Raw genomic sequence first — 26,218 nt, 5'->3', positions numbered from 1 at the left:
TTTCACCTGAGATGTAGGATGTACCATCCTTCACAGTATGCGCATTTCCAAACAAAGGACAGACAGATTCTGTAAGATAATGAGGCAGCTACATTGGAAATGCAGAGCGATTCAAACAGTGTAGCCATTAGAATACCCTTTGCAAACAGACCCAGGGGATCCATGGTCAGACAGTATAGATGTATTTTCTCGACAGGAAGTTCTGATAGCAAAAACATGGCCAACACTGTGACTTAGAAAGGAGGAAATTCAGATGTTATCATTCTTTTGTTTCAAGGACTCGAGTCAGGAGCTCGTGACCGTGCTTCCCATGAGCATGTAGGCATCTTGCAGGCATCGTTATGTGTGCACATCCATTCCACAAGATGCATTTCTCTGTGTTAGGAAGTTTGGATGAGGTGAAAAAAACTACAGTGCTCAAGTGCACTCATACTCACAGTCAATATTCGCACTCACATGGAGAGCTTTCCTCAGGTGATGGGATAGCAGCTGGTGTTTGAGTCCTCCGGAGAAGTGCAAGTTTAAGTTTCAAATGACAGGAAGCCCAGAAAAGTGACAGAGGGACACAGAGACAGGGAAACATCAAGAACCCTGCCCCGAGTTGGGAAGAGCGTTCCCTCAGTAAACAGCTTGCCACACGAGCACGAGGGCCTGAGTTTCCATCCCCGGGATGCACAGAAAAAGCTGAGCTCAGCGGTGCAGCAATGTGCCTGGGAGATAGAGAGAGGAAGGTCCTGGTCTAGCCAGTCAGGAAGCCCCAGGTTCAGTGAGAGATCCTATCTCAAGAAAATAAAAATAAAATAAATACAGTAGAGAAGCAATTGAGGAAGATACCTGATGTCCACTCCTGGTCTTCACAGTTGCTCCCACACGTGAACATGTCCAAACCCATACAATACACACATACACACACACACACACACACACACACACACACACACACACACACACACGGAGGGAGAAGGAGAGGGAGAGGGAGAGGGAGAGGGAGAGGGAGAGGGAGAGGGAGAGGGAGAGGGAGAGGGAGAGAGAGAGAGAGAGAGAGAGAGAGAGAGAGAGAGAGAGAGAGAGAGAGAGAAATGTAAACATATCCTGCTCCAGGCGGGACACAAGGGATTGTAAGCAGATTCAAGACATGGGAGCCAAAATTGAGTCTCACATTGACAAATTCTGCAGTTTCTGGCAGCCAGGATTATTTGTATTATTGAACATCTTCGTAAAGCCAAGTTCAAAGACAGCATTCCATTTAGCCTTTGTGCTCTGCTGAATTGGGTGAGACGCAATTTTTCAGAATTTTTTTGCTTTGCTTTGCTTTGTTTTTTTTTTTTGTTTTTTTTTTAAAGATTTATTTATTTAGTATACAGTGTTCTGTCTGCACATATCCCTGCAGGCCAGAAGAGGGCACCAGATCTCATTACAGATGGTTGTGAGCCACCATGTGGTTGCTGGGAATTGAACTCAGGACCTTTGGAAGAGCAAGCAGTGCTCTTAACCTCTGAGCCATCTCTCCAGCCCCTTTGTTTTGTTTTGTTTTCTGTTGTAAGTGAGAATTCCTTGGCCACGGGATTATGGATTAGAAGTTGAGAAAATTCGAATGCCCCAAAAAGGGCAGGTTTGCAGTGGGGGATGAGGACAGCTAAAAACAGGGAAAGCTGGGGACTTCTATACTCAAGGTGTGTTCCATTTCAACCAAATTTAGAAGTCATGTAGAGTATTGGGCATCCTTTATTTCGATAGTATTTTCTGAACAGTGGTAGATGGACCAGGAAAGCAGCATTCCCAGTGCCCTGCTCAGTCAGAGAAGGGCATTTGGAGAGAGAGCTGCAGCACACTGTGGGATGATGCAGGGTGGACATGGGAGCTGGCTTGGAAGTAGGGGCTAATCAATGTCTACTTACAGGAAGGTGGAGAAGAGCTCATTCGTCAAAACTCATCTGAAGGCAAGCCCTGATTACACTGGGATGGAGAAGGATTTTAGCAAGCCATCCAAAGCAGGAAGTGAGACTCAAGAATCTAGGCTAGAAATGCTATTACTAAGTTGCTCTGAGGAGAGGGAGTGAAGAGAGTATGGTAAAGTACGTTGGAGAGCATAGGGACCAGAGAGAGACCAGGAACAGGTAAGAGGTTGTGACCCATGTGGCAGCCATCAATTTCCTTTATTGCTTGTTATTATTTGTGTGCATGAGTGTGAGCCGCACTCATGCCTATGCACACCCACAGGACACTTGGTGTGAAGGTCTGAGGACAACTACATTTTGGGAGACACCTCTCCTACCACCATTTCTTTTGGGAATCGAACTCGGGTCCTCGGGTTTGTACCGCAAGTGTCTTTAACTCCTTCAGCCATCTTGCTGGCTCTGCTCCTAGTGGTAAAAGTGACAAAGCTCACAAAACGCTGGCTGGGTGTGAGTGACAGTTTGTGAAACCCCCTGAAGGAGCTGGGTTTTCTGTCTAGTGGATATAGATGAAACAGGCAGTTCCTGTGATCGCAAGTGTGTAGCGTTCATGAGGAGACTGAAATTGAGCTTAGAAGACTCAAAGAAAGGACGGTGGCCTTGAGTGGCAGGGAAACTAGCTTCGAGACAAGTTTGCTTTCTTAAAGAGAGGTAGAGAGGGGCAGTTGAAACCCAAGCCATGTATGAATAAAGTGGGGGAAGGTTGCCCATTACTTGTGTTCTTTGTATTAGAAATGTTGTCTATGATTAAGAGAAAACATTGAAGACTCCACTACAATGACACAGAAATAGAGAAGCTAAAGAAGAAGCGAGTTCAATTCTCTGTGTGGTAAGGCTGGCCACTCACCAGGTCAACCTGTAGAACCCATCAAGGCTAAAACATACATAATTCTATCCAGACCCACTCCATCAGACAGTGAATTTATTTGGGTATTTCGGACCATTCCCAATTAAGTAAACAAATAAACACAACCTCAACCTTACAGGACAAGCTAAGGGGCTGTCTCTAGAAATACCATTTTCCCAAAACAAATGGTCTCCTAACAACCAAATGCAATAACAATCTTGTCTAGACTCCTGCTTTGTGCAATAAATTATAATTCTTTGAGATGAGGAAAATTTGAATTGGGATTAAAATGTGAGATTAGCATTCATTTTTAAGGCATGAGAATGGCACTATTATCATATAAGATAGTTTTTATGTTTTAATAGTCTCATAATTAAATATTTATATTTAAGAGGCATGGAATAAAGTGATACAGCAACTAGGATTTCTATTAAAAAAACATTTAAGCAAAAAGAAGGATGGATGGAACAAGAGGTTCAGAATCACAATTGTTGAACCCAGTCAAGGACCAAAGGCGGTTGTACTATTAGAAAATAATTGTACTATTTTCTCCATGTGAAGCATGTCTGAAATGTTCACCACAAAAGTTAAAAACTAGTTCAGCCCAAATAAAACTAGTTTCTTACAATTTTCAGAGCCTGAAACATCTCTGTCTAGGTGGATGGCTCTCATCTCCTACAACTCTTCCTTTAAGCTACGCCTAAGAGTCGGCCTACATCTATGAACCACAGATACATCACCCACCCTTACGAATCAAAACAGCATCAAGAAAGCAATGAGGGCTAGATTGTGTCCTCTAGGTTCATGTTAAAGACCCAACCCTAGTGCCCCAGAATGTGTGTCTACAAAGATGGAATTAAGGTAAAGTCAAATTTAAAAAAAAAAAAAAAAAAAAAAAAAAAAAAAAAAAAAAAAAAAAAGGCTTATATAGGTAAGCGGGAAGCTGTCTGTTTGGGAATATAGGGTTTTCAGGAAGGTGATTAGGTTAGAGTGAGGCAGTGGGTGGACATTAGCCTGGTATAGTTGGTGTCCTTGTGATAAAGAGAAACACCAAGGGACAGAGGCACCAAGCAAAGAGGCAGCAAGAGGGTGGTCGTCCGCAGACCAGACACAGAGGCCTCAGAGGAGGCCAGTCCCATCAGCACCTAGATCACAGACTTCAGCCTCTAAAAACGGAAGGAAGCTTGTGTTGTCTGACCCTCCAGCTCGTGTCCCAGGCACACTGGTCCAGGAGGGGACAGAGATGGGGGACCTGCCTCTGTTGAGGCCGTTTCCCTTGTCCTGCAGGCACTTCACTCTTGGCTGGGATTCCGTGTTTCCCTCCTCCCCTTCTCTTTGTTTCAGGAAAACACGAGTGAGACTGTGGCTCTGGGTTGTCCTCCATTGGCCAGATCAGTGCCCGAACCACGGATGGTCAGTTTCCTGAGGCCACGTTGGTCCTTCCAGTGTGTCTCCTTCCAGAAGGTGCCACCTCGTCTTCAGACACAAATTACCCCTAGGAGATTATGGAAATTTAAAAATAAATAAATAATAAACTACTTGAGGGATCACAATACAATAGTAGCCTATAATTCTACTCTTCATCTCTACTGAAAGGGAAACAGTGCCCCAATACGGAAAGCATTTATTATATCTTAAAAGAAAGCTCTTATTTCTGGTTCAGAGATTCAACATGGCATTTATAATTATATTCTGGAGTCAATACTGTTAAAAATTTGGGCTTTCATGCTAAAAGTGATTTTAAAAAAACATATATAATTACCTACTAATTCTCCCCAAATGGTGTGACTTGCCTTTTTTTTTTTTTTTTTAGATCATAACTCATCTTAAACAATCTATTTTTTTTTCTTTTTGAGGAAGTCTAAAATAACACATGGGTGGCTCGGCCTTGGCACAGCTAAACTCTGGAACATTAAACTGAAGTCATAACAATGGGTAATATTTTAATATAATGGAAAATGATCATTAACTTTTCTAGACAGGAAGGAAATGAATTTTCCTCATTGTACACATTCTGAGAAAAAAATGAGGATAAGACTATTTCAAAGGATGTTCTACCTAATTCAAATGGGCTTTAAGTACTGACAATAGACTCAGAGTCTGGTGTCAGCAAACTGAACAAACAGAGCTACTGAGGAAAGAGTGAGGCGTGATGCCTCTCCAAAACATATGCAGATGAACTTGAGATTTCAGAGGATGATTAATCCTACACAGCAGTCAAGTGCCTTCCCAAGGGTCTCTCTCAGATCTCAGGTAAATCGCAGTCTTTATCACATCCCGTCCCCCCTGACTCAAAGCGAATATCCTATTAAGCCTTCATAAGCCCTTTTCAACTTAAAATGGGACATAGTAATATTAAAAATGTGCATTTATTAAATATTCTATGAAAGTCACAAAATCTTCAAAAATATTTTCCTTAGACACCTGGGACAGTAGCTGGGTTTCTGAAGCTGCGAGTCTCCAAAGTTCCCATTGCTACAATTTCAATTATAGCCCTCCCCTCCCACCGTGAGTCTTGTCTTGTTCTGCTTTTTCTAGTCACCTCCATTTATTTCCTTTTTGTTTTTTCTGTGACTGCATTCTTCAACTATCCAAATATAAACAGTTGTATAATAGACACACATTCCAGGACTCCCTTCCAAACAGGGGCTGCCAAGTCAAATCAAAGGGGACCAGAGACCAGACTCATTATTCCAGTGATCACACACTAGTTAAGGAAATAACAGAAAGCTGGCCAATATTTCAGCAGTCAGGGCGAAGTGACCAGCCAATTTCGTTTCCTTCTCTTTGTGTTTTATCATTTATGGAACTCACGGCTATAGCCACAGTGTTCCGAGGGCACCTGGGTCTCTGTTGAACTCACTCTGGTAGGTAACTATTACAGAAACAGACATAGGGCTGACTGTCTTCCTCCTGCCCCCATCAAAGAGCAGCTCATTGTTTCACGGATTTGGAACAAGTTACCCCACCCAAAGGAGCAACATTGCTCACTGCCCTTATGGTACTGAGTGTGTGCACTTCAGTCGACGGGTACTCCTTCCAGCAACGCTGGCCATCTACAATGGTTATATCTTGGTGTCACTTAAGCTGAGTGTCATTTGTAGCTGGCAAGACTATTTGCAATTTGCATCACTGATTAGAACTTTGTCACAGATCAACTTTCTGTCTACCTGCCTTACTCTGGTCTCCGATGAAGCCCTGGGGAGCAAATATCTGCTGGGCGAGCTCCTCGTGACCCTGGCAAGCCCTGGATGGGCCCACCCTCCCCTGGGGAGAAAAAGAGAATACAGAATTCTGAGGCATTCATGAGCCTCATTCCTGCCTTTCTTTCATCTCTATACTTGGCTTCCCTCTGGCCTGGGGTACCACAGCCTGGCAACAGAGCAATGTTTGTGCCTGTATGATGTCCTGTGATTAAGGGGGGAAAAATTAATCACCACCTCTCAAATAGCAAAACAAACAAATAAAAGCCCGAGCTTTTAGAAAAGGAATTCAGGCTTGTATCATGAATGTTAGGATTCCGATGGAGTCTGTACAAAATGAAAATGATTGCTCATGAGACTAACTTAATTTACCATATCCTTCCTCCTTTCCCATCCTCCTCTTTTTTTTTTAAATCAAGGTCTTTAGCTTCGTAATAAAAGGCAAAATTGGGTCAGAGCTGGAGAAGACTGAGAAAGAATAGAAAAGCCGATAAAATTAAAAATAAAAATGTCTACCATCCTTTTTTCCTCCTCATTCCATAGACTCTTCCACTGCACACAGGAGACAGACAGGTCAACAGGTCTCCGAGTCGCCATCTTTCACTGAAACAGGGTCAACATGACACAATGGAGTCTCTCTCTCTGCCCCCCACTCCCCCCTCCCCGCCCCTCCACTTTACACTGTGGTAAGAGTAAATACAGAGACACTGAGAAGTAGGAAATGCCAAAGGAAGACTAGGCAGCAGAGTGCGAGAGTGCGGCGGATGGGCAGCATTGTGAGGAGACAGTGGAAATCATTGACCGTGCAGAGTCTGAGCGCCGGTCCTGGAAATCATCTGCAAAAAAACGCACCAACTCCCACTCCGGAGTACAGCACTGCTGACGCGCGCAGTAATGAGAACAAGAGGGACAAACCCAACATGTTGGCTGCTGATGCTCATTCACTCTTCACTTCCGTTCACAGAGCATCCTGGCAGGCATCCACAGCGCCATATGCTTTCGGGAAGTGGGGAGGCTGAATGCTGTGGCTGTGGGGAATTGAGCCTTATTGCTTCATAAGATTCCTGGTGGTAGAGCTATTCTGAACAAGAACACGTCCCCATAGGTGTGCTCCAGGAACTGCAGAATAAGAAGGGACTTCGGAGAAAGCCTTACACAGTTGGGTAGTGGGATCCCTGAGAGGCAAGGCTTCTTCCCGAAGTCCTAAAGCCTTCAATCTGCAACTCCTGACCACGTTTGAGTCGTAGGCTCCTGGCTTTAATCTGTGGCTTTAAGAGGGATATTATGGGTGTTGATTGCAGCGCCTCCAATACTTTCAGTAAATCTAGGATTTTTTTCTTCTCTTAACGCCAAAGAATTAATATTAATAAATTAACAAAATTAATTAATTAAATTTAAATAATTAATAAAAAGAAAGAGGAGAGAGAGAGAGAGAGAGAGAGAGAGAGAGAGAGAGAGAGAGAGAGAGAGAGAGAGAGATGAATGAGGGAAATACAGGCTGTGGAGTAAAGTAAGTTTCTGCCCAGCGTCAACAGTGGTGCAGCTTTGGAGCTCAGTTTCCTAATCTGTGAACTGGGGGCTAGTCACCGTCACCGTCACCATCCACATCTTACACAGAATCCATGCACCAAGCATACCAAACACATGCAAGAAACAAAACAAAACAAGAACAACAACAAAAGTCCACAATTCCAGAGTGAGCTCTGTGTGTAAGAAGCTGTCAGTGGGTCCGAGACCTGGCATGGCGAAGCGTCCTGCCTTACTGAGATTCGCTCGGCTGTCCTTAGCCCCAGAGACTGAATTCCTCAGGCTGAGGCCTCTTGTGTATGGACATACATGTGCTCAAGTCACAGCGTAATGAGTTGGCTCCCCAAAATTATCTAAGAAAATCAGTTTCTAAAGAGGTGTTTTGTTACAGCCCCCCCACCCCCACCCCCAGACCTTAGCACAACTGACTCCATGATGGAAGTACCATTCAGGCCTTGGAACCCAGCATGTAGGCATCAACACCTGCAAAATTAAGAACAAAGACCTAAACCTTCAAAGTCCATGGTTTTGAGAAAGTCCCTCAATGTGCTAACCCTGCTTTTTGGCTTCTGTAGTTATGCTCCTGGCTAACTGTTCTTGCTAACTGGAGTGTGTCAATGAGGGATGTGGTTTTGCGCTCAAGAGCTCACCCTGAGAAAGGCTCAGGACTGCGCTCAGGCCAGAACAGGCCCTGTAGTTTCCATTCAGCCAATAGAGACTTTCTATTGACTTGAGTCTGTGCCTGAGCGGTCTTCTCTGGTGGGTACCTCACAACAGTTTTAAGAAAGGAAATAATGATCGTTATAACTAATACAGAGTCCTGTATTGATTCTTGATGAAACAAATACAGAGAATAATCCAGAATGAAAGAATAATTTCTGAAAAGTAGCTGGGGGTCTGGGAAGATGGCTCAGTTGGTAAAGTAAGTGCTTACATTGTTAACAAGAGAACCTGAGATACTTGATCCCTAGAAATCACACAAAAATGCCAGGCTTGGGGAAGTGAGAGCTGGGGAAACTGAGGCATACAGACCGCTGCAGCTCAATGACCAGCCAGCCAAGCCTACTGGGCAGTATCTGACATTTACCTCTGGCTTCACATGCATGTGACACACACACACACACACACACACACACACACACACACACACACACACACACACACTCATGCATATGCACATATTTGGCTTAGATGAGACCAACCTTAAGATCACGAAAGGCAAGTCAAGGCCATGTCCTGAGTTTTCCCTCCCCGTTCCTATGAGTTTAAATGGATCCTGTTCTCAAAGTGTGAACCCAAGTTTGAGTTACTTAATTCACTTCCGTCAGATATTTTGTCACAGCAGATAGAAAAAATAATTAATAGAAGGAAAAGAAGAACCTGCTCTGGAAACATGGCAGCTCCTTTGTGAGCATGGAGAGCAGACAGCCTTTGCTTTAACGTGCTCCTTGTCCTGGATGGGCCTCTGGTGAAGGCAGAGAGCCTTGCTGCTGCGGTCTCTGGGAGGGGACTGCACAGATGCATTCATGAGCACTAGCCCACAGGCACACATGTGCATCCCACACTGTGGCCTCCCTGCCTTTGTTGAGTGGGCTCTTCTGATGCACACCCCCAAGCCAGCAAAAATGTGAGCCCTGTTTTCATAGCCTCTCTCCTAAGAGTGCTTTTCATTTTGGAGCCGGCCTGATAAAAAGGGCCACTTCACCAGCACCACAACTGGCTCATTTCTTTATTGGAATTATTCGAAAGTTGCACCCTTGGTGATCCCATCACTCAGAGATTCAAAGAGAGGGAGAAAGCAAGTAATTAAAATGCATAAAGCTGAAAGGGCAATTACTGTCATACACCATGATCAATAAAACAACAATCTAAAAAGGCAAGCTTTTCACCATACCCTGAGACTAGCATATAGGGGCTCTGTCGTGTTTGGGGAAGGCCAGAAGTTCCTAAATAAGTGCCACAGAGACCACACACACCTTTCAGAGGCTTCTGCATGCCAGCAGAAAGAGTGTGGAAATGTACATCAAGGCCCTTTATGAAAATGTCTCAGCAGAGGTCATATTACAGGCAGGGCTGTCAATCTTCCCCCCAAACACATATAAGTATGGGGTTCACAAGCCAAATATACTTCAAGAAAACATTGTTGGGGTGGGGGGAGAAGAAGAAGAAGAAGAAGAAAGCTAATCTTTATAAAAATTAACAGTTGCCAAGATTAACTATTGCTCTCGACTGGGCCAGGCCAGCTGGGTAAGCTGCCCCTTAACCACTTCTATTCAGGATTCTGAAGTCAACACAATGTTCTAAGGCAGTGGTTCTCAACATGTGGGTTGTGACCCCTCTAGGCTCCACTGACCTTGTCACAGGGGTTGCCTTAGGCCATCGGAAAACACAGCTATTTATATTATGATTCATAACAGTAGCAAAATTACAGTTACAAAGTAGCAATGAAAATAATTGTGTGGTTGGGGGTCACAACATGAGGAACTGTATTAAAGTGTTGAAAGCAGCATTGAGAAGGTTGAGAACCACTGTTCTGTGGCAAGAGATAAAAGATGACTTAATACCCTAGTTTGAGTGTTTGACTTCTATAAATCTGACATTGAAATTGAATTGCCATGGGGCTAGTGAAATGACCCAAGGAAGAAGTTAAAGTTATTTTTTTAAGGAAATTCTTTTATTTTTAAAATTAGAAAAAAACTGAGATCTAACTATCATTTTTTTGTTTTTAAGAAATTTTCTATTCATTTTACATACCAACAATAGATCCCCCTCTTCTCCCTCCTCCCGCCCCCCCAGCCTTCCCCCACAACCCACGCCCCATTCCCACCTCCTCCAAGGCAAGGTCTCCCATGGGGAGTTAGCAGAGCCTGGTACAGGGACAGAGTGAGAGAGCAAGGAAAGAGATACCATGATAAATGGAGACATCATGGGGATAGGGAGAAACAGGTGCTAGGGAAGTTCCCAGGAATCCACAAGGACGACCCCACTTTAGACTACTAGCAATAGTCGAGAGGAAGCCTGAACTGGCCTACTCCAGTAATCAGATTAGTGAATACCCTAACTGCCATCATAGAGCCTTTCTCCAGTAACTGATGGAAGCAGATGCAGAGATCCACGGCCGGATGCCAGGCCGAGCTCCAGGAGTCCAATTGATGAGAGAGAGGAGGGATTCTATGAGCAAAGTTCAAGTTCTTGATGTTTAATTCCCAGAAGGAGAAAACTGACTCAACTATTTTCCTCTAATTTCCACATTTATGTGTGCCATTTCAGGTACAAACATGTACACATGCATGTGCACATAAATAAATAAATAAATAAATAAATAAATAAATAAATAAATAAATAAAATAGATTTCATTGTCAATAGTAATAGAGGTGAGGTCTTTAGGATGAGGCAATGGGATCATGGGAGCTCTACCTCAATGGATGAATCTAATGCCTTAGTAACATGGTTTTCCTCTCTAGCTCTTCTGCCGGGTGAGGCATTCCTCTCCTCCAGAGGACGCAGTGACACCACCTTGGGAATGGAGACCATGTCCTTACCAGATACCAAAGCTGCCCATGACTAGACAGTGGACTTCCCAGCTTCCAGAACTGTGAAGAAATGCAATTTTGTTCATTAATAAATCAGCCAGTCTTTGCTCTTCTGTTGCAGCGGCATGAGTGGTCTATGACAGGTACACAGCGGCAATCTTAAATCTGTCCACCTTCTTAAAGTCAAATTTGTCATTTAGGAATATACTAGAAAGGTACTAGAACATGCTTTTGCCATGGGTCTCATAAGTGGTTGAAGCCAAAGCAACAATTTTGAAAGGCAAGCTTCTTACTGCACGTGAGGCTAGAACCTACGTGACATGCTTTGGAAGTTCAGGACCATTTTCTCCATTTAGCTCCATAGGGTCTTGTGAATCTCTACTCAACACTTTGAGACATCCTTTGGAAGAGAGGGACCCTCTAGCCTGATTAGTCTCATCTAGGACCATTGACCATCCAGATATCAGCACGGAGTGTCCGCTGTGAGCAGAGCCTTGTACTGCTGTGTTGAAAGGAGAGAGGCAAATAGAAACAGAGGCCTGCTTCTTACTTTCCCAGTGCTGATAACCTACCAGCATCAACAGGACAAGCACAGGAGAGACCAAAAGATTATGCCCATCGGGGAAGTACTGTCCCCAACTCTGCCTCCTTTTATGTGCATTTCTGTGTCTCTACAGCTTTGCAGAGTCTTGGAATTTCAACAGATTCCCAGCCCATGCTTGCTACATTTAAGACAAAATTAGAGAAAACCCAAACACAAATAATGTAGTACATATGGCGCCTAACTGTGAGACAAAACAAAGCAGTCGATTAACTAACTTCTGGTAGCATGAATGAGGTTAGTTTGGCAGTGGACTAAGGAGGAGGGTAGGAAATGGGATTCTTTAATGGAGACAGGGATAGAAATGTCTGAATTCACATGGGGAGATAACATGAGGATGGCTTGAACAAATGGTGTCTGTCTTGGGGAGCTCCAGTTTTAGATATAGTATATTTTGGGAACCTGTGTGAGCAGGCAGATTGGTGTCCAGCCACTTCCTGTAAAAAGGCATCCTCCTTCTTTTGCCCATGTGTGTACTGGCCAAAGGGAAGGAAGGAAGGTAGAGGTCTGTGGGTTGAAATGGAATGCTGGAATGTTCTGAGCTTCGTTGGGAAAGAACAAGCCACCTGACACGGAACTGGGAGTGGTTAGCAGAGGTTCAGTGGGTGGGGGGAAGGCCTGGGATAACTTCTGGGAGTGTCTTTATTAAGCGATGGCTTGCCATCCATAGGTCTAGATGTGACCTAAGCTCTTAAGACCGTGAAGCAACTGTAAGTAGAAAATTATTAAGAAAAATGAGCACTTATGCAAAATAAAGCAAGGGCCTAACTCGGGGAAATGACTTGCTGCTGGTTGGATAGAAAATGTCTCCAAAGGCTTATATACAAAGGCAAATATACTAAAGGCTTCGTCTCACAGCAGGATTCAGAGATAGTTAGATCACGAGGACTCTGATGTAATCAGTGGGTTGTAATCAATGGATTCATAACTTAGGAAACCATTGGCAGGTATTGGAAACCATGGGAGATGGCCTTGATTGGAAGAAGGAGGTTGGTGAGGGTATGGCTTTTAAAGGATACATCTTATCCCCATCCACCCACCTCATCTCTGCTTCCTGGATGTTAGGAGGTGAGCAGCTTTCTTCCACAATGCCCTTACATGATATCTCAGTTTCACTGCAAGTCTAAGGTCAGCAACAGACGCCGCTGACCGTGGACTGAAATCGTGAGAAAAATGAGATCTTTCCCCTTTTCAGCTGGTTTTCTCAGGTCTGTTGTCACAGGGGCAAGAAGCTACCTAACAGCCATCCACACATGCATGCAGAATTTACTCCTCCAGTGCCAAAGGTTATTGGTGTTGGCGAGGCTTCCTGCTTTTGGCCAGACTTTCCCACTGTGAGTACACCAAATCCCTGTCAAAGAATAGAATGGATCCCATGCTAGGGTCTGGGAGGAGAGCCTGATGGGAGAATGAAGAAGCAATTTCTTTCTATAATTTAAGTATTTTCCAGTCAGCTCACACTTGTGAATCCTACAAGCATTTCTTTTAGATTTTAAGATGTTGGAACTTAAGACTAAAAGAAAAGGAGTCCAAGTCCCACCCTTGCAAACCTCAGGGGCTGTTTTCTTCTTTGCTGGTCCTCCACATTGCTTATATGAAGTATTTGCTTGAAGGAAGTAGGGTTTGGGAAATATCTGGATCCACTGGTTTTGTTTTGTTTTGGAGACAATCTAATGCAATTCATTTGTAATAGGATTTGATCTGCACTAAATTTGAATGTCTGTGTTATTCAATAGACTTAATGAAGTTTTGTTGTTGAGGTACATGTAATATTATATGTGTCTTCTGTGGACCCCAGGTGGAAATGATGAGGCAGGCTAATAATACTAGCATGCTTTATAAGGAGGCATTAATTTATTGGGGAGTTCACATATGATCTCTTCATAATATTTTACCTTGGGGAAGGCTGAAGGGAGAGGAGCTGCTTTAAAAACTCTATACATATAAAATCAGCCCCAATATAGAACCAGCTTCATTAATGCCTGTCTGTGATCATTTTCAAAGATGGCCCCCTGCATTGAGTCACATCTCTCCTCATTTATGCATCATGGAGCTTCTGGTTCTGGGAGCTAGAAGATTCAGTGGCTTGCTGTTGCCCACACATGACACCAGCGAACGTTACACTCCAAGCATAAAAAAGTCTGCAATCTCCTCCTGGTCCTTTACACTTCCTAGGGCACCCTCTCTCGGAATGAGCTGGCAATATTAAGAAGCCCAAACCACCCAATGAGAACACACATAGCAGCTCCAGCTGACAGCACCAATAGTCACCAATGGTCATCCTTGGACTTCTAGCTCTATTGAGTCTTCAGGTGACTCCAACTCCAGTTACCATCTCACCATAGTGGGATGATACAGTTTGAGTGAACACAAAGGGGCTGACCACAGAACTGTCAGACATGTTGATAGGTTATCTATAGCTTCTAAGCTTCGGGGTAGCCGATGGCATAGCCATGCCTAAACAGAATGCCCTCCAATGCTTGACTAGATGCTACTTGGGGACTTGATCCTTGAGTTTTCTTGTGAGCATCATCTCAGAGGAACATATCAGTGTCTTTCAAGGGCAATCCCTCCAGTGATCTGGAACTAAGATACTTCAAAAGGTTCTCTTACCTCTTACATTGCCACACTGAAAACCAAGCTCCTAATATTTAAAAGGCTGGGGGAATACTCAAGTCATGGCAAACTATAGTGCTGTGTGTCACAGTTTTAAAAAGTGCTTTTATGTCCATATCTTTTTAAAAAAATATTTGTTTATTTAAAGTACATTGGGGTTTTGCCTGCATGTATGTCTGTATGAGGGTGTCAGATCTCCTGGAACTGGAGTTACAGACAGTTGTGAACTGCCATGTGGATGCTGGGAATTGAACCTGGGTTCTTTGGAAACACAACCAGTGCTCATAACCACTGACCCATCTCTCCAGCCCTTATGTCTGTATCTGAATTTAATTTCTTGATAAGGGGAAACAGATTTTCCCAAACACTTCTTAAAATTTCATTTATTTTGCAGCATTGAAGGTTGAACCTAGGGCTTTGCATCTTCTACCTCTGAGTTAACCTCCAGCTTCCAAGTATCCTTAAAAAATCCTCCACTTATTATTTGTAGTTCAGGGAGATGTGCCCTGCCTGATGGGCACTGCTCTGACAGATCACATCATTTTTGTTCTATGTGTATAAAGAGACAAGAGGGCAGTTAAGCTCTGAAAATATAATGAAACCAGAATAGTAAGCATGATCCTGAACAGCTAAGTGGCAGAGGGGAGCTGGAGATGGTTAAAGCTGAGGATGCCTTGAAGTTCTGTGGGTCTTACGTTCCGTCTCTTTCTTGTGTGTGACCTTTGGGTCTGAGTAAGTACAGCCTGATGTTCAAGGCTCTTTAGGTAACCTGAAAAGAAAAGGATCTCTTACATATGTCCTTCCACTGGCCATAAGGGGACATTATTCCAGTGTTCTGTGGCTTTATTCCATGCTTCTCCGGAAGAAAGCAGGGTAGAGGAGGCTTCTGAAGTGCACCATGTCCCTGTGACTAATGCATCTAGTGGAGAGAGAAAAAAAAAAAAAAAGCTTCTTCAGGTGAAATTCCAAGGACTTAATCCAGAAGATCCTGGAGTCTATGTGCCTAATGGGCATAAATAAGGAGGACGCCTAAGACCCAATTCTGACTTTCCACATTCTAAAACCTTTGGAGAGGACTTTTACCTGGTCACTGGTGCTTCATGATGCAGTGGCCTCTGCTGGGCAGGCTCTCTTCCCCTTTGAGCTTGTAGGCTTCATCAAATACACTGGTAGAAATGAAAGGAAACGCAAGCACAAAAATGCTGTCTGTATAGAAACCGTGACTTCAAATTCTGACTCTTTATTCTCCCATTTCCTATCAACATTTCCTTGAGAACAGAAGGCACCCATCTGCCCTCATCCACTCCAACCTCTTCCCCACCCACCTCCTGTCTACCCTCACTCTTAGTGGCAGCAACTTGGATGTGAATAGGAAGAACACAGGGACCCTCTTATAAGAGGGACTTGGGGTACCTGCATCTGACCAGGGTTTAGCAATCCAACCCTTCACATAAAGGCCCCATTCAGACCACGAAGCAGTGACTCTGGTCTTCGGTTTCACATGTTGCCCTTGGCTTCCAGGACCAAAGCAGATGAAAAAGGGATAAATGTTGACCTGTCCCGCCTGGCTGTTGGACATGTCCATGTCTAAGCGGCACCGACAGGACAGGGCACTTTACATTTACCCTGAGGACAAGGAACTGGGCACTGCCAGCTCAGCCTGTTACTTCATTTCCACCCTCAGTTTGTGGATAGAGCTGGCCAGTTGCTTGGAGATCTGTGTGTATTGTCCAGGGTAGCACTGAGTATAGGGAGCTAAATAAGTATAAGAACTGAGTGGGTGTGCTCACAAAGCTATTTCCTTCCCTTGAAATCAAACTTGATTAAAAACACGTTAGCCCTAGTCATCCCAGGGCCAGCACTGCCCAGGACAACCTTGCAGATTGTGATCTGTCTACCTCTAGGGTCACCATCGTGGGGATCTGTGCTGATGACACAGTGTGGAGACATCCAGTGCCCCACCCGCTGGTACAGCGAAAAGAAATTTGGCCAAATCAGTAATTTTCTGTTGGAAATGGGTACAGTGCTTGAATTCAAGCCTATACTCCCAACATGTGGAAGGTTGAGACAGGAGGATTGTTAAAACCATTTAAAAAAACAGAAATAAATAAATAAATAAATAAATAAATAAATAAATAAATAAATAAATAAATAAATAAAAATAAAAAAAACCAACAAAACTTTAAAGCAGTTACCCCAAGCACAGTTTCCCAACTTTCCAGTGTTCTCACTTGGTTCAACAGAAACTTCAGTTTGCAAATCATTGTTGCTTATTAGCTGATGTGCGCACCTCATCTGCTTCCAGGGAGTCGATGGCAGGCAATTTATAACACCCACCTCAGATCCAGGAGCCAAGCATTGCCTTCAGGGACTGTGAGAGACTTCTCAGCCACATAGGGGCCTTCGGAGTGCTTCCCTCCAGCAAAAAAATGAAGTCTAGGTAGGCATCGCTAAGCTCCTCTCAGTGTCTCTCCCAAGATCTGGCAGGGACAGCCTAGGTCTCCGGAGGGAGGAGCCTGGCTCTCCCCAGGTGTCTGACACACCCTGCAGGCTAGCCTCAGGAGCCAGAGTTGTTAGCGGCCCAGGTGAAATCCTCAAGGGAGACTCCTAATCAGAAGAGAAGAGGCCAGGCTTGAGGCACTGGGAGGTGAGGCAGTAGCATCATCGCAGGAGTTGGGTACCATCTCTGAAAGGAGAGCAAGATGTGCTAGGCAGGGTTTTTAACATTCAGGTTGAAAAGGGGTTTTAAATGCGACTTGGCATCATCGGCAATAATCTAATTTGCTGGGGGGGAAAATGCCACTTGTGCCTCTTGCAAGACGTTTGAGAAAATGCTCCCATCCCACCTCCACCTTGCTCCCATCTTTGCTAAATGTCTTGACCACATTCCTGTGCCCCGAATGCTCCCAGGGCAGGGCACTGGAGCTACTGACTCAGCTGTGGCTCTCTCTTTCTTCACATGGCTCGGGTCACTGCTGTTTTCCTTGGAAGGTCCAGGCTCAGTGTCTGGTGGGGGAAAAGCGATAGCCTAGCCACTATTGTGAGTTGTCCTCGGCTTCATTTCTCCTCCTGATGCCTGTCAGGCAACCGAGATAAAGAGGGCTTCCCGACGTCCTCAGTTGTCACCGTCGCAGCCGGGCAGTCCGTGCTCAGTCATTTCCTATTTCTAAATGCGCAGCATTGATTTGCACATAGCACATGCTGCCTCCAAATAATTGACGAATCTCCCTCCTCAGCATAGCCAATGGGATCAGATGAACAACTAGAATTTCAGCCACTCCACACCTCCCCCCGCCATCCCGTGGAGACTAAGAAAAAAATTGCACATCTAGGAACAATATGTGCAAGCGTGGTCTCCTGGCAATTTGCAGCCAATTACAAGTGTACATTGCTTTGCACAATGGATGTGCTGCAGAAAAGGTTATATGCAAATCGAATTTTTGTAAATTGAATTATATTTAACATGCACCAAGGGAGTGGGCTATTTTAGGGAGACCAAAGTTGAATTCATTTTGTGGGGCAAGGAACCGTTTTTTAAAGCAAGTTACCATCCTCCAATTCATATATATATATATATATATATATATATATATATATATATATATATATTATAAGATCAGTGTTTATTATGTTGGACTTTTCTGAACTGCAGCATCCCTACAGCGCTGAAATGATAATAAGATAGTCAGGATCTCATCAGAGTTCTAGAGGTAGGAGAAGGAAGGTACAAACTAATGATTCTGCTCCCAACGGGAAGGTGGATGAGACAAAAGGGAGACTTGCCAGCATTAATCTGTGAGCTTCCCTATAGTGCTATTGTTGTTTGGGTCTAAGTGACTCACCTCAGCTGGAGCTCTTGGTGCCTGTTACATTATTCTCACTGGGGATTGCAGACCCCCCACCCCACCCCAGATGATGTTATGTAACAATGGGCAGCCTAATCAGAGCCCTGTTAACCTTTAGATAGTCTCAGCAGGGAGCCTGTGGCCTCTCGGCTCTGTAAGGCCTCCACAAACGTCTGGGACCTGAAAGAGCACTGGGGGAAAGCTGCAAATCAAAATGAACAAACCCAGAGGTGAAGAGCCACAAACTGTGACACTGTGTCAACTTCATTAATTGTGACGTTTAACATTTACAAAAATTTAATTACCTAAGAACTAGAACAAAAGAAACCCAATTGCCATTATTCATGGCTACTGTAATGGTCCACACTGGAAAAAAAAAAAAAAAAGAGTTCCTAGGGAATCCAGAGACAAACTATGTTGGTCAATAGAGGCTGGGCTATCTTTGAGGAAACATCTAACCCTGAAATGTCACTAACACAATACAAAGCCGATTTCTTTCTTTCTCAGGGATGAGGTTTGAGTGACTCTCTACCATGATGTGGTTCATCAACTCCGGCCTGCCACCTCCACAGGGGGCATCCAAGCCTGCTTCACACACGAGCTTCCCATTGTCTCTGCCCAGAAAGGTATCATCGCTTCTCCGTTTCATGGGCTGCAGCTGGTTCCATGTGCTCGGGAGGTACAGTTTTTAGTAGTACATTTCGAGACACCTGATCTTGTTTATGATGTACACTACTAAAATCTGTAAGGACCCATTAAGATAAATATAATGAGCTCACTCCATTCCTATACCGCTGGGGACTTAAACAGATATAAATATAAAAGGCAACAAAAGCCATTGGGCACCTCAGGACAAATTTAACATAAAAACTACAAGAGCTTTGTACACATAGAACTATATTAAAGGATAGGAAAGAAACCAGTCCTCTTTCTACTGTTTACGTTGAGTATGATTGTGACTGAAACATGAATTTCTTGATACTGGTAAGGATATCTTATCCAATGGCTAGAAAAAAAAAAGGCAACTTGTAGAAGGTGACTATGGGTGACAGACAGAAAATGTAATGAAAGCAAGTGAGGAGGATGTTCCTTTTGTTGCAGATAAGTAGACAAAGGCTACAGAGAAGTTAGGCAGTTCTCCAAGATGGAACATGCTATTGGAGAAAGGTGACGGTATTAGTCAGTGCAGAAAGAGGTCAACCAGTCATTGGGATTGCTGACTAGTCTTAAAAGATAATATAGGCTGAGGCAGGAGGATTGCCGTGAGGTTGAAGCCAACCTGGCCTAAATAGTGAGTTCCAGGCCATCCTGGACTATAGTGTGAGGACGTGTCTCAAAGAGATAACAACAATAACAATAAAACCTCAGATTATAAATGATCATAAATATCTGAAGTAAAATAATATCAAAGCACAAAACTATATAAGAAATTTTCAGGAAGCAGGGAGAGAGGTTGGGGGAAGTAGCAGGGGAGCAGATGTGAGATGAACAAGGATGCATATGTATGAAAATACTATAAGGAAACTCAAAAACTTAAGGGAAAGAAAATAAAAGGTTTTCTTCAGGTTTCTTTACAGTAAAAATAGTAACTTTAGTGTACATTGTGGGTGTATTTTGATATGTTTCAGAGGATTTGAAATGGAACTCGGAAACACAACAAGGGCCCACCACCATCCCATTCTGCAATCGCACTCTTTGATCTCCACGGGGTGCCAAGAGGGCAGTGTTTGAACTCTTCAGCAAGGATGGTGAGGAGCTTCCAGGTTTTCAGGCAGCCCATGCAGTTAGGCTTGTGTTTGGAGCAAGATGGAGTGGCAAGGATATGATGTTGAGAGGGACATCTTACCAGCTGCCCATGTCCCTGTTAGAACAGGCTTGGTGGGTCTGTGGCACAGGGTTAACTGGGGACTTCCAGAAAGGAGAGCAAATCTTCTTGAAAGGAAACCACTTCAAGGAAGAAATGGTCAAGGACAGTAGCCTGGTCCAAAGACTGAGTCACAGGAAAAAGAAGGAAGTGACTTTGAACCTCTCATTCTCAAGGTTTAGATCTGCTTTTTTTTAAATGGGTTTGCTCAGAATAAAAGAGTATTCCTTGCCTTTCCTACAGCTCACCACCACTATCTACCATGCAGCTTCCTTCCGCTCCAGATGTCACACTATTGAGCTACACCATCTTTTTTGTTTTTCCCTGTGTCCTACATTCCCTATTTACCACCAATCAATGGCCAAAGATCACAATTCCAGAGTAACTGGCTCACTTAGCTCTCACCCTGCCCCCTACACACACAGCGCACTGGAGCTAATCACAGAGAGGCTGTCTTTGGAAGACAGAGATCACAGGACAAAGAGGATTCTCGAAAACAGGACTAGGGAAATCAATAGGACACTTACCTTCTTCCTGACACTGCTGGAGCTGCCTGTCTACAACATGGAAAAATGCAGGTGGTGGAGAGGCTGGCTGTTCTCTCTGACTGTAATGGTTTATCTCGATGGTCACCTTGACAGGATCTTGAATCTCCTTGGCATCGTATCTCTGAGCACACCTGTGAGAGAGTTTGTAGACTGGGTTAATTGAGGTGTGAAAGTCCATAGTAAGCTTGGGTGGCAGCACCCCATGTGTTCAGGTCCCAGATTGAAGTCAGTCCAAGAAGAGAAGGAGCAGAGTGCCATCATTTGCTTCTGTTTCTTGACTGTAGATGCCATGTGACTAGTGGCCTTGTGTTCCATGCTTTCCCACCATGATGGACCACAGCCTCGAACTGCAAGCCAATATCAACCCTTCCTCCTTTAAATGGCTTCATCTCAGGCATTTTGTCATAGTAATGAGAAAAACAACAGAAACATAAAAACAAGAGAGCAACCATGGCTAACCATGCTTCCTGCTCAATAGGCCACTGAACCTCGTTGTATCATGACTTGGGAGACAACTCAATAACTAGTACATTTTCCCAGGGTGATATGTGAACATTCAGCTGTATTGATGAGACAATAGAAATGATTTGGCATGGCCTTATTAAGATGGTGGCCACAGAATTAGGCAGAAATGAAAGGAGACCCAATTGGGTGTCATTTAAATATCTCTTGCAAAAAGTTTTCATATGAGGGACTCAGGGGGTGGGAAGCATAGAATGAGGTAGGAAGAAGAGAAACTGAATTCAAGGATATGGTAAAGAAATGTAGTGACAGAGATCCGAAGAGTCTAATATCAGGGAGTGACCTGTCACACGTTTGAGTATTGACAGCAACCATCAACAGGAGAAGCTTCATGTAACCGCTCTGAGTCATGGATATAATTCCGGTCAATGTCCTAGCATCCTGGCTTTTAATCATGACTAAACCCAAGCCAGCTCAAAATGCCACCCTAAAAAGTGCTTAGGAAGGTTTCTTCAAGTTTCTTTTGAATGATATATGTTGTGTGACATTTTGATTGAATTCTGACAATAAAGTTTGCTTTGAGTCAGAGGGCAGAGATAGCCTCTGGCTGACCAAAATTAACCATAGAGGTCTTGGAGGACTGAGGACCGATAAGAGACAGGAAGTAGTAAGGCAGGGCTGAGACAAGATCTCAGCCCTTTTGGATTGAGGAATGGAAGAGAGAGGAGGCCACTGGTGGATTCTCCGTTGATTCTGGATCACTCAGGTTCTTACCCTGATATCTGACTCCTGATTTTTTTATTGATAAAGAATAATTAGATAAATGCTTCAGATAGACTTTTTTCCCTTGGTGCTATGCATCCTTTAAACTAGAAAGATTTAAATATATTTCCCTTAAATCTATATCCATATGTATACACATTAATACTTTTACATATATAAAATGTATAGACTGTTTTTCTAAGAAAATTTAGGGAATAAGAGAAATTGGTGGTAAATTTTGCATATTCATTAATTTTGGAGAACCTGTACTGATTAACAGAATGTTGCGTGTCTGTATGTGTATGGGTGTGCACGATTGCATGCACACACGCAGAGTTCCACAACACCCTACTAAAAGTCAAATTTTGGAAGCTCACTTTAATACACAAGTGTTCACGTTAGCTACAGTGACATTCTGACAACCTTTAGTGAACACAAAATGTTACATCAAAGACAGCAAAAACTCATACGTATCTTTAAAAAATATCAAAACTCCCATATTAGGAAGGATTGTCCTTTAAAATAGTCATCTGGAGGCCCTCAGTGCTTTCTTTGATGGCTCAAAACTCCCTTCAAACTCACTTGAGATTATTTTAGTATATCCTTTTCCCATTGTCAGACATATTCCAATGTCTGAGTCAGAGACTGGATGACAAAATTACCTAACACAAAACTGAACACGTTTCCACTTGTCTGCATTTGACATAGACACCCAAAGGGATGTGCTTGGGGCATGGCGAAAGACTTCCTCTCCACTTGTCCTTCCTGGTCCCTCTCTAATCACGCTTTGAGGGGCTTTGCTTTTCAATCCGAAGCTCAACATAGGCACAGACGGGAAAGTCTCCTGAGACTAAAATTCACTAAGTTTTGAAGTGGGGAGTTTGGTCTGGGGCTACTAATGGAAGTGGGGATGTTCAGAGTGTGGCGGTTGGGTCTGGGGTGGTCCTTGGGGGTTGGTGATATGTTTCTGTAGCACCAAGCAGACGTGTTCAGAGACAGAAACAAACCCACCCAACGGAGCAGGGACTCAGAGTGCTAAGTTCTTGGGAAGCCAGTGACAATTACTTCTGGACGTGGTTGATAATACATTTCCTTTGGTGTTCGCAGTCTAAATTCCAAAATGGGTATAGCAGGATGGGAAGGATGAGGGGAAAGGAAGATTATAGAGAAAAAAATGCAAAAGAAAAATCCCTGCATTTGACTTACAATCACACTGACTTGGGCACTAAGAATCTTTGCTGTTGCCTTTTATTCATTTGTTTGTGAAACAGAAAACTTCACACACACACACACACACACACACACACACACACACACACACACACACATCATGTTTCCTCATCTGACTATTTGCCAGTTCCTGGCTATGCAACACTTTATTAAATATAATTATACAAAGAACAGGTCATGGAATAGAGATATCCCCTCCTGAATAATTTAAAACAAAATTTTCTTTAAAAACAATAGATTTGCACTTGATTTTCTTTTTGAACTCCACCAAATCAATGACAAAGTGACTCCTTCGTATTTGCTCGGAAGTCAATTGCTTTTAATGCATGTCAGGTAATCCTAAAAACAAATTCTACCGAGCTTCAAGGGGAATCTCAGGTGCGTGCTCTGCATGAACGGTAAAGGCTGTTTCACAAAGGGCTGATTACTCTGCCTCTGCACAGTTTTCTACTCTTGGAGTAGGCGCATTGACATGGCCAGGTGCTGTTTATGCATCTCCCGAATGAGTCTGCATCAGTAGGCATGATCTGAGAAGACCAGAGAAGCCCTGGGTGCCTCTCAGGGCAATTCATTTGTTCATTCATTCACTCGTTCATTCAAGCAAAGTCTTCACTAAGCATTTAACATGCATAGGACACAGGCAAAACTCTGGACTCGGGTCTGTAAAGTTGTGCGAACTGATTTCTTTTTGTGAAGTCCTATCAAGGACACAACCTCTCAAGGGGGGACTGCTCCACTTAGCATTGGAAATTACAGTGTGGCTCAGCAGGCAAAGTGGATTACTAACAATTAATAATGATTACTACAGTCTAAGGGGTTCTAAGTTCTCATTTATTCCAGAATGATCCTGGGACCTCAGTTGGAATATATGGATAATGGGGGAAATACCTTCTCTCTTGAGGACAATCATAGCAAAATTCGAGCAAGATTGGAGGGTAAATAATGAGCAGGAAAGGTAGCAGAGGTAACAGAGGGCACAAAGGAGCCCTGAGTTTGTAAGGTGTTTGCGCACCAAGGGTAGGATTCATAGGGGGAGTCATTCATCTTTACAGGGCCTCAGTTTGCTCATTTTTAAACCAGAGGAAACAGTAGCTTCCTTGTAGGTTAGTGTGAGGATCAAATAAGATACCATGAAAGAAGCACTCTGTGTAATGTCAGGATGCGGTGAGACCCAGACCAGCACTCAATGAACAAGTGGATGATTAGAAAAGCAACTTGTGTAGAGGCCAGAGAAAGAGACTGAGCCAAAGAAAACCGATGTCTCACCTCCTTTCACCGGCCTCTTTTCACTGAGGCTCGGGCTTCTGGGCTCAACCCCTGTGCCGGTGTGACAGCTAATGGTAGTCTTCCGGCACTGACGTAGCTCACATTGATGGAACTTACTCTAATAAGATTATCCCATGTCTACCGAAACTCCACTTTCAAATATTCTTCCTAAAGGACTTGTATTCATGCTGCAGCAATTGCCCCACATTGCAGTTTGGAAATTATGGTTACTGTTCACTTGGCTCTCTTTAGGAAACTAGGCCAGGAAGACTTCTTCCGGCTACCCGGAGAGTTTGTCTACTCATATTGTCTCCTACTTTCCTTTCTGTCTTGCGTCCTGTACTTGTCCTATCCCAGGCAGTGGTGTGGGACTAGAGCAGGGTATTGGGGGTAAGCGGGGGTGGGGGTGGTGCACAAGGACATGTGCTCCTGGCTCTCCACTCCACAGGGAGCTTGGAGAAGTAATAACTGTTGTTTTGAGGAAACTGACCTCCAGTCTTTCCTCCTTCATCAGGATTTCACAGGCTCTGCTATCCAGATATTTTGGGAATGTGCCAGAGGGAATGATCTGGCAATCTACAAAAAGTTCAAAATTCATAGTCATCTTTAAAATGATTTCAGGGGCGTGGGTGGGATGGCTTAGCACATAAAACTCAAGAAGGCTGAAAACCTGAGTTTGATTCCAAAAAGCTACGTAAAAAAGCCAGATGTGGTAGTGCAACCATATCTCCTAATCTGTAATCTCAGCTCTTCGATAGTGAGACCAGAGGCAATGACAGAAGTTTCCAGAAGCACAACAGAAACAGGAGACCCTGCCTCAACATGGGGAAGAAGAGAATCAATGCCTGAAATTTATTCTCTGACTCCTCTATATGTATTGGGCCATGCATGCACTTGTACACACACACACACACACACACACACACACACACACACACACACACACACACACTTTTCTTTTTTGCTTAATTTTTTTCTAATGATTTTAGGCTAATTTCTGAACCACTAAGCAGTGACTTACTGGTTTATAAAATGGAACCTATTATTGCCTTTGGATGATGAAACAAGATAATGTTGGGGGAAAACTTTACACAAACTATAGGCCAAAAAAATGTTAATTTTGGCCAGGCATGGTGGTACAAGCCTATAATCCCAGCACATGGGTGGTGTAGACAAGAGTTTTGGAGTTTAAGGTTAGCCTTAGCTACTCAGGGAGACCCTGTCTCTAAAAACAAACAAACAAACAAACAAACACACACACACACACACACACACACACACACAAACAAACACACAAACAAGAAACGTTAATCTTGATCCCCACAGTATTTTTGAGTAACTCTCTGGTCCTCAGGTCAATGAGCAGGATGGATTTCAGCCCTTGGTCTTTTTTGCTTGTTTGTTTTTCTTTTTTTCTTTTTGTTTTCCCCCAAGACAGGGTTTCTCCCTGTCCTGGATCTTGCTCTGTAGACCAGGCTGGCCTTGAACTCACAGAGATCTACCTGGCTCTGCCTCCTGAGTGCTGGGATTAAAGGCATGAGCCACCCGGCTGTTTTGTTTGTTTTTACCAGCATGAGGCAAGCTAAAAAGAGACATGTCACTGCTGAGACACAGAAGCATGTATGACCTTCAGTGTGACATGTAGGGGTGTTCAGGAGCTGTAGACCATGGTCTAGTCCAAGTTGTCCTCTTTGGCTGCCCCTGGGGGATCAGTCTCTAGAAAGATATTGTTTCCCACCTCCATGGAGAGGCTCCCATGTGGGCAGGCCATTCCCTTCTTCCTTCATAGCCATCACTGCCACCAGGCCATAGACACTGTCTGTCCTAGCTCTTCCAGGAAAGATGTACATGATTCTCATTCCCTTCTCAACCTTTGGGCCTGTCCCCAGCTTCAGTGACAGAATGCAGAGTCCAGATTTACCCTGTGAACCCATGTAGCGCATAGACTTGAGTTTGAA

The 26,218-nt window shown here is 43.7% G+C and overlaps 1 long non-coding RNA gene across 2 annotated transcripts in view; it reads right to left on the bottom strand.

Moving 5' to 3' along the window:
* Positions 1 to 1,709: 1,709 nt before the first annotated feature.
* Positions 1,710 to 26,218, bottom strand: part of LOC128113502 (uncharacterized) — a 303,408-nt gene continuing 278,899 nt past the window's right edge. Inside the window, exons 4-8 of one of the 2 annotated variants that reach the window (XR_008219508.1) lie at positions 20,520 to 20,671; positions 16,621 to 16,969; positions 15,367 to 15,449; positions 15,076 to 15,202; positions 1,710 to 4,297 (exon numbers count right to left, since the gene is read on the bottom strand). This is a non-coding gene — a long non-coding RNA (uncharacterized LOC128113502). Of the gene's footprint in view, positions 4,298 to 10,354; positions 15,203 to 15,366; positions 15,450 to 16,620; positions 16,970 to 20,519; positions 20,672 to 26,218 lie in introns of those variants that run through there. The other variant, XR_008219507.1, reaches the window with a different exon arrangement.

The sequence above is a fragment of the Peromyscus californicus genome, unplaced genomic scaffold, assembly GCF_007827085.1.
Source record: "Peromyscus californicus insignis strain IS unplaced genomic scaffold, ASM782708v3 Scaffold_18__1_contigs__length_77618521, whole genome shotgun sequence".
Classification (NCBI taxonomy): domain Eukaryota; kingdom Metazoa; phylum Chordata; class Mammalia; order Rodentia; family Cricetidae; genus Peromyscus; species Peromyscus californicus.
The sequence above is the reverse complement of the archived record's forward strand: the minus strand, read 5'-3'. Positions and strand labels throughout refer to the sequence as shown.